The 9,520-nt window shown below is 40.7% G+C and overlaps 1 protein-coding gene and 1 pseudogene across 2 annotated transcripts in view; both read right to left on the reverse strand.

The window, feature by feature from the left end:
- The window catches only part of LOC113458126, a 12,952-nt pseudogene extending 6,084 nt beyond the window's left edge, over nucleotides 1-6,868 (reverse strand).
- The window catches only part of Tnpo3 (transportin 3), a 77,821-nt gene that overhangs the window by 66,470 nt on the left and 1,831 nt on the right, over nucleotides 1-9,520 (reverse strand). The gene's annotated exons all lie outside the window — the stretch shown is intronic.

The raw sequence follows: 9,520 nt of genomic DNA on the forward strand, positions 1-9,520 counted from the left end.
CCAGGACAGGCTCCAAAGCTACAGAGAAACCCTGTCTCAGAAAAAACTAAAAAAAAAAAAAAAACAAAACCATATACCCAGTACTGTTACTACACCACATTCACCTCTACGCCTGGGTTCATGCATTGTTGGGAGGTGAGCCCAGGGCTTCTTTGTGCATGCTAGGCAAGCACTCCACAACTGAACTATACCTCCTGCTGAACTCATAAAAGTTTACTCTGCATATTAACCATAGTAACAAAACTGAGAATCAAAAATTTTCAACATAAAAATAAATGTTGAGGGCAGCCAATGGCACACACCTTTCAATCCCAGCACTCGGGAGACAGAGACAGGCAGATAGATTCCTGTGAGTTCGTGGCCAGCTTGATCTACAGAGTTCGTTCCAGGACAGCCAGGGCTACACAGAGTAACTAGGTCTTGAAAAGCCAAAAATAAATAAAAATGTTTTTAAAATGCGAGATGTGATAATAAGGTAGTATTTATAAAATTACTGTGTTTAAAAAGATCTGAGCCCTGCCCGGTAGGGTATTTTTACTTCCATCACTCAGAAAGCAGAAGCAGGCAGATCTCTGTGAGTTCAAGACTAGCTTTGTCTACATAGCCGGGTCCAGACCAGAAGGAGCTACATAGTGAAATCTTGTCTTAAAATAAATAAATAAGGCTCTGAATTTTCAAAAATGTTTATTTTCAAATTCACTCAGATACTCTTTTGTTTTGGCGATGACTGTTCAAATGTCATTACACTATTAATGAGACAAAGCATGAAGAAACAATGCGCACACTGAGAACAAGGAACTGTGCTGCAGGATCAAAGAGAAAAATAAGTAAAAAACATAAGTTCTGCTACCAAAAATCTGGTGACTGTCCAGCACTGTGGTGCGAGCTGTGGAAGACGGCAACAAAGTCTGAGTAATGATGTACCCAAACTTCCTATACTGCTATTAAACTCAATTAGAACCAAAGATTCTAAAAACCTAAGACAGTTATCAGAATTAAAAACAAAAACTCATGTGATTTATCAATTCTATTTCTGAACATATATCCCAAAAGAAATAAGCAGGGACTTCACGCATAAGCTCTGAGAACACTATGCTACGTGAGAAAAGTCTGTAACACCACAAAATTGTTGATTCCAGACAGCCGTTGGTTTCAAAGACATTAGATTGTTGTGGGAAAGGGGAACAGGGACTAGCTCTGTTTTAATGAGTACATCTTATTTTAGGAAAAAATCTAGAGGTGTATGGTAGCAACAGTCACAAAATGTCAGTACACTTAATATCACTGAACTACATACTTAAAAATGACTACAAGGTGGGCGAAGGACATAGTTAGCCCATGTTAAGAATGCTTGCTGCTCTTCTAAGGACCCAAGTTGGATTCCTAGCACCACAGTGGACAGCAGCTCACAACTGCCTATAATTTCAGCTCCAGAGAGCTGCTGCCCTCTCTGGCCTGTGCAGGTGCCAAACAAACATATTTTTTTAGACTAGGCAAAGCCTGTAGTCTAGGAATGCTGGGACTGAGGAGCAAGAGCATGAGTTCAAAGGCAGTCTTTTGATCCATAGTGGGATTTTGTCCCAAATCAAAACAACAAAAATAGCTAAAATGGCAAATTTTTGTTTTGAATTTCTCCTCACACACACAAAAATATCCGAAATAGCTGGGCACAGTGCTGCATGCCTTTAATCTTGGCACCTGGTAGGCAGAGAGAGGAGGATCTCTGTACATTCAGGTCAACCTGATCTACATAGCAACTTCCAGGTCAACCAGATCTATACAGAGAGAGACTGTCTCCAAAAAAAACTGAGATAAAATGATGGCTCAATGGTTAAGATCAAATACTGCTCTTATGGAAGTCCAGAATGCAGTTCCTAACAACCATATCTGGTGCTCACAATCACCTGTAACTCTAGCTCCAGGGAATCTAACACCATCTTCTGGCAAATGTGAGCACCTGAATTACTCACACAGAGAAACACAAACAAATAATAAAAATAAAATAAATATATTTTTAAGTCAAGGTCTCTTTATGTAACCTTGGCTGTCCTGGAACCCACTGTGTAGACCAGGCTAATCTCAAATTCTCTGCCTGCCTCTGCCTCCTGAGTGCTGAGATTAAAGGTGTTCACCACCACATCTGGCATAAATAAACATCTAAAAATCCACAAAAGCTAGTCAACAAGACAGTTCAGTGGGTAAGAACACTGGCTGCACAAGCCTGACCAGCTGAGTTCTAACTCCCAATCCATTTAAGGTAAAAACACAGACTCCCAAAAGTTGTGCACAGACCTATTTGAGTGCCCATACATGCACAATAATAAATATTTTTAAACCCATGAAATACACTTTTCATTTTCCTCATAAACATCAACACAATAAAAGCTGAATAAATACCTGGAAAAGTCTTGAAAAACCTATGTAATTAGAAAATGTAGCAGTGCCCTGACGATTTTAAGTTCTAGATCAAACTATCAACTGGACCAGGTTGACCAGAAATGAATGAATCCAGGTAAAAATGAATAGCACCAGAAAACAGACCACATCCACAAAAACACCATCACAAATTCACACATAGTCTCTAAGACTCCAAACCATGTATACCCTGTCCAATTAATGTAATGGATTTAGTTCAGCTTTCATTTCACTTTAAATAGCCATGCCTGGTTAATGGCTTCCACATGGAATGATCCAGGGAGATCAGCGAGGTAGCCTTTTTCTCTCAGTCTCTTCCAATGAGAAGCATATAATATTCATTCCTATATTCATTACACTAAATGACCCTCAGAAGTTATATAGAAACATTTTTTTCTTTTTTAAAAGGGCTTCATAGCCGGGCGGTGGTGGCGCACGCCTTTAATCCCAGCACTCGGGAGGCAGAGGCAGGCGGATCTCTGTGAGTCCGAGACCAGCCTGGTCTGCAGAGCTAGTTCCAGGACAGGCTCCAAAACCACAGAGAAACCCTGTCTCAAAAAAACCAAAAAAACAAAAAACAAAAAAAAAAAAAAAGGGCTTCATTTCAAAATCAAGTTATGTTTTAAAGATCACTTAACTAGAAGTTACAAACAAAAGCACAAAAATAAACATGTAAAAGATAAACTAAATTAGTAACTACAGCTGCTAGAACAAACCAAAGGTCTTAGAACTAAGCGGAAGATTCAAAGAATTTCAGGTGGCTTCCTTTGTCTGGCTGGGGAAGTCATCATTCATTTGGGGTGAAGACTTTGCAGGACAGCTGCTTTGGGGTCATCCATAACTCTACAAGGAAACCAAGGCAGAGGAACCCTAAGGAACATGGAGAGTGAGTCACATATATCTAGATCATCTGTCTCTGATCTGGTACACACTCAGTATGATGAGAAAAATTCTTGGAAGAAACACGGCGGGCTAACAAAGGAAAATGAACCATTCAGTGACCTAAAGAAAGAGATTCTGAAAACGTCTGTGTGTGACTGTGCAGGTGACAAGCACAGGGCTACACCAAGTATGCAGAAAAACTTGCTTCTTACTATTTTGCCTCCTAAATAAAGTTCCAGAGGGAAAAAGCACTAGAAAAGAAACCAGAAGCTGAAAGCATGGTCCATAACCTTTCTGACATGCTATGGGAGAAAATTTCCACTGACATGTGACAAATCATACACAAAAATACCAAGCGAGACCATTAAAGCATGACTTTGACTTTATTTCAATTTTTTAAAATATGCTTTTCATCATCTACTCAGTTTCCAGATAAGAACACAGAGCCTACTTTTCTCTGGCTTTTGTTTTGTTTTGGTTTTGTCATTGTTGTTTTTTGTTTGAGATAGAATTTCTCTGTGTAGCCCTGTCTGTCATGGAACTCTCTGTAGACCAGGCTGACTTGAACTACCAACCAAGTGCTGGGATTAAAGGTGTGAGTCACCATCACACAGTTGTCTCTGACATTTTTAAGATAGGGTCTCATGCTCAGGCTGCCCTCAAACTCAGTATGTGGCTGTTTCCTCGTCTCCACCTCCTAAGTAGTTAGCATTATAGGCATGATTCACCATGCCTGGTTTATGCAGAGCTGTGGATCAAACCCATGGCTTCACGCATGCTAGAAAAGCGCTCCACCAACTGGGCCATAGCATCAGCCTGAACTATAACTTCAAGACAACTTCTCACACACAGATTATCTCTGTAAAAGAACCAACGTAAAACAACTAAGCAGCATAATTACTAGCCCTAGAGAGAGACACTCTGTGTTCCCCAGAGCTTTCTAAATTGTCTACTCATTCTGTATATACACTAGAGGTGGCCAAAGGAAACCACTAAGTATTTTCAAAACAGGCAAACTGCTGTCACATAAGGATTCCTTAAGATCTGATTCAAAATAACTTAGTTTCTTTTCAAAACACTTTGGAGTTGTCAGTGATATCTGCTTACCAGAAACTGTAACTATGTCTGAAGAGTTCCAAGGATTTTGGTGAAAAAGTTTGTAGAGTAATGAATAAAGGTTCTTCAGAAAACACCTATTTTAGCTGGACTTGACAGAACACACTGTAATCCCAGCACTTGTCCAGCTGAGGCAGGAGGATAAGGAGTTGCAGGTTTCAAGGCCATCCTGAGTTAAAAGAGACACTGTCCAAAAAAAGAAGGCAAAACCCACATGACAAAGACAATGGAAACAGACAACAACAAAACTGCAAAAACTTTTTTGGGGGGAGGCACTTTTTCAAGACAAGAGTTTCACTGCATAGCCCTGGCTGTCCTGGAACTCACTCTGCAGGCGAGGTTTATCTCAGAATCATAGAAATCGACCTGCCTCGGCCAGGATTAAAGGTGTGCACGACTACAGTCTTCCAACACACAAACTATCTTAATGGACAGACCTAAAAATAGCTGAAATCTGCCTGGGGACGGGATGAATCCTATAGCTGAGAATTATAAACACCAGGTACAACGAAAGGCAGATACCCAGCTCCGTATAAGCAGCAGTGAGATTCCTGGATGTTCTCCTTGACTCTGGGCCACTGGACTATTATCCTCCTATCCTAAGAGGTTACCCTGTGCTTTACTCTGGCAGGACTCTGGATTGCTGAGAAAAGACTCAGGTAAGGACAGGAATATTATCTGAAATTAAAAGATTAATGAAAACCTTGAACTCCACCACCTGCCCTCATTCCCCTACCTAGCAAATGGGACACTGGCAACTAGCTTTTAATCTCCAGGCAGACTAGAGGACTCTACTCAAAGTAAAAGTGGCCCAGGAAAAAATGAGCAACATGAAGACAGTGGGAGACGCCATGGACTGCAGCCCATCCTGAAGCTAAGGCAGAAGAAATTCAAGTTCAAGACTAGCCTAGGACACAAAATAAGATCTAGGCCAATCTTGATTATGTAGCAAGATCCTATCCCAACTACTACCCCCTTCCCTATTTTACCTAAAAAGCAAGTGAGGAAAAGTTAAGACAACAGTACAGTGGTACATTATAATTCTAACAATTAGAAGACAGAGACAGAAGGATCAAGAATTCAAAGATGCCTGGGTTACAGAGTAAAACTCCACCCTCATCCCCTCAAGGTTTTTATTTAAAAAAAAGCTAAAAATAATTCCTCAGTCAAGGAAGTACTTACCTAAAAAATAAAAAAAGAAAAAGAAAATATACACATACACATATATAAGGTTTGAGTTTGAACCCTAGAACCCACAACAAAAATAAATAAATACAAATAAAAAGCCAGGTACCAGTTTGCAATTCCAGCATGAGGAAGTTAGGGTTCAGCTGGCCAACCAGTCTAGCACTAGTTGGTGAGTTTTATGCCAATGAGACTTTCTCTCAAAGGAGACAGACATCAGTTCCTGAAATGACACCCAAGGCTGTCCTCTGGCCTTTATCTGCATGTACTCACATGCCCCCCACACACATAAACCTGCACACATAAGAGAAATGGAAGGACAATAAACAAAACCTCTTACCTGTGTTGAAGACTCTATAAAGCTAAACAACTAATTAGAACTTCTGATCAGCCGGGCGGTGGTGGTGCACACCTTTAATCCCAGCACTTGGGAGGCAGAGGAAGGAGAATCCTTTTGAGTTCGAGGCCAGCCTGGTTTACAAAAGCTAGTTCCAGGACAGCTAGAACTATTACTATTACACAGGGAAACAACTTCTGATCACAGAAAGTTGGAATGTTGCAGATACAGAGTCAAATTATCTTGGGCTATTTTTAGCCCCCTCAACAGCATTCACTGCCTTCTGACCTTTAAGGTATATTCTTACCAGACCACTAACTTCTACCAATTCAAAATTAAAAATGTCATCAGATAGTACCTAAAGCCTACTGTAGAACCAATTGTGGTGGTAGTACCTAAAGCCTACTGTAGAACCAATTGTGGTGGCACATGCCTTTAATCCAAACATTGGGGAAGCAAAGACAGGCAAGTCTCCATGAGTTCAAGGCCACTTGGTAAATGTAGCAAGTTCCAGGTCAAACACAGCAAGACTCTGTCTCAAAATAAAACTACAAAAACCCCTATAAAACAAACAAACAAACCCAACAGTTTGTTTCTTTTCTATAACCCGATCATCCAATGCCCAACTAATGTATTCCATAAATTCTTTGACTTTCCTTGTTCTTTTTATTTATTCTTATTTGTGTGTGTGTGTGTGTGTGTATGTGTGTCTGTGTGTATGCAAACAGAAGGGAGCAGCAGATCTCCTGGTGCTTGAGTACAGCCAGTTCTGAGGTGCCAGGCAGGTGGGAGGAAGCCAACAGTGATCCCCTAGAACAGTAAGCACTCAACCATGGAGCCATTATCTGCAGCCCCACTTACTTGTTCTATAACTCGAACAGTTTCATGTGACCACTTCCATAATAGAACACATTTCAGGGTACCCTGATGCATGTTTATGGACTATGATCATTCAAGAATAAACTCTGTCTTTGAACTGAGGGCTATGTTTGGGGTTGACAGATCTTAGGGCCACAGTCTTCTTCAGCCAACAAAGAAAACAGATTAATATGAAAATATAAAGTGGACACCTACTATGGACATTTGGGAACAAATGACTTAGGTATATAGAAAACAAAATAAACTTTAAAAAAAAGCATACTGCTCACTAAGCAGAAAAAAAAAGCTAAAACTTTGAAATTTTGATAAAAATTGAAATTACTTAAGATTTCAAAATAGTAAATACTCAAGCATGGGCCAGGCAGTGGTGGCACACACCCTTAATCTCAGCACACAGGAGGCAGAAGCAGATGGATTTCTGTGAGTTCAAAGTCAGCCTGGTCTACAAAGCAAGTTCCAGGACAGTTAGAGATATTACACAGAAAAACCCTGTCTCAAAAAATAAACTAACAAACAAACAAAACCCATCAAACATGGGGTTACTTAAACTTCTTGAGCCAGGAAACAGTAAATAACAGATTGTGCTCAGAGAGGACTGTCTGAGTAGAGACCTGGAGACTGGAGCTTTTCAGTAATGACGAGATTCAAAGTACAACTTTGTGGCCTGAAGAAAATAAAAGAATCAAGAAGTTCAAGTGTCACCTGACCTGTCAGTTTAAATGCTCATGTGGGGCAAATGAGATGGCTTAGCGTGTGAGAACACTTAGCGTGTGAGAGGACACGTGCTGTCAAGCCTGCAGCCTGCGTTAGATCTCTAGAACCCACGAGTCAGAAGAAAACTGACGTCCACAGGTGTGTCCGCATATACACACAATCAATAATTTAATGCTGAAGTTGCCCAAATGGTGATGTGTACCTGTGTAGTATTTTCTTACCCTTTTACTACTATCTTTTCTGCTCCAGGAAGCCTTCTTTTTTTTCCCCCTTGAGGCAGGGTCTCTTAACTAGCTGTCCTCGAGCTCCAGAGCTGACCTTGAACTCAGAGACCCACATGCCTCCATCTACCGGTGCTGGGATTAAAGGCCTGCATCACTATGCCTCGCTATCAATAGGCTCTCCTGAATTGACTTTTTCAATGTCCCCTGGTTTCCGGTTGGCTTGGTCAATAGGGTATCCCAGAAAAAGAGTCAGTAAATTCATTCTTCCAGCAACTGTCACTGCAAGGGACCTCAAGTTTGGTCACCAGAAACTCATCATTCCCCCTCAAACCAAGTAACTATACTTATCCTGCTCAGTTCTTCCAGCATAAAAATAACAGTTTGTTACAATACTATTTCTTCTGGTCTTTATAACTTTATAAGAAGGACTTTATAACAAACTCTGCCCTGGCATGGTAAAGGAAAGCAAGTCTTTGTGTCAAAATAAAAAGTAAGAAGGCTAGGGATACAGCTAAGAGATACAAAACAAAACAAAAACAACAACAACAAAAAGCAGAAAAACTCTCTCTGCTAAGCATTTTGTCAAATGTGTCCTGTCTTCCTGTTGAGATTCTATGATGATAACGAAAAGATGCAACAGAGAATGATGGGAGAGAAAGGGGGATAGCTTAAGAAAGTGATAACAGAAGATATATGTTGAACTTCTCATAGCTCTTGTAAGATATTACATTTAATCATCACAGATGATTGTTTTCAATTACCAACATCCAAAAGTTGTTTGTCGGGCTGGAGAGATGGCTCAGTGGTTAAGAGCACTGGCTGCTCTTCTAGAGGTCCTGAGTTCAATTCCCAGCAACCACATGGTGGCTCACAACCATATGTAATGAGATCTGGTGCCCTCTTCTGGCCTGCAGGCATACATGGAAGGAATGTTGTATACATAATAAATAAATAAATCTTTAAAAAAAAAAGTTGTTTGTCCATTGTAAGCACTCCAGTACTGATTTAAAATGCACTTACCAGGTTTATGGGGGAAGCCCTGTCCTGACTTTAGCAGGTTATTTATATTTTAGAAAACTATGAAAATCAGAGAACTGTAACTCCTTTCACTACAGAACTAAAAACTACATGAGCCCTACCTACATGGAAGCCGCAATTTAACCTTTTTTCTTGTTTTGGTTACAGGGTTTCTGTGTAGCCCGGGCTGTCCTGGACCTCTCTGTAGACCAGGCTGGCCTCAAACTCAAGAGAGCCTCTTGCCTCTGCCTCTGGGGTGCTGGGATTAAAGGCGTGTGCCACCACACACAACAAAATCTTGTTTTCCCACTATGTAAGCAAGAACTTGGGTCTCCCATTTACACACAATGATCAAAGTTAAAGTAGCATTTTTTTTAACTATGTACTTGCATCCTCCGGGCTTATACCAGAGAAGAGCACCGTTAAGTATCAGTTATGAGTTAGAGTAAACAAAAATATGCTTGTGGGTATGAAATGCAAAACTAAAAGGAGAGGAGAGCTAGGGATGGACTGGCTCTCCAGCACCACACACAAAAACAAAAAATAAAGGTTACTGTTTAGTCCGTCAGTTTGTATGAGACTCCTCAGTTTTCAAAAAATTTCACAGCTCGCCGGGCGATGGTGGCGCACGCCTTTAATCCCAGCACTCGGGAGGTAGAGGCAGGCGGATCTCTGTGAGTTCGAGACCAGCCTTGTCTACAGAGCTAGTTCCAGGACAGGCTCCAAAGCCACAGAGAAACCCTGTCTCGAA

This window comes from Microtus ochrogaster, unplaced genomic scaffold (assembly GCF_000317375.1).
Source record: "Microtus ochrogaster isolate Prairie Vole_2 unplaced genomic scaffold, MicOch1.0 UNK4, whole genome shotgun sequence".
NCBI lineage: Eukaryota > Metazoa > Chordata > Mammalia > Rodentia > Cricetidae > Microtus > Microtus ochrogaster.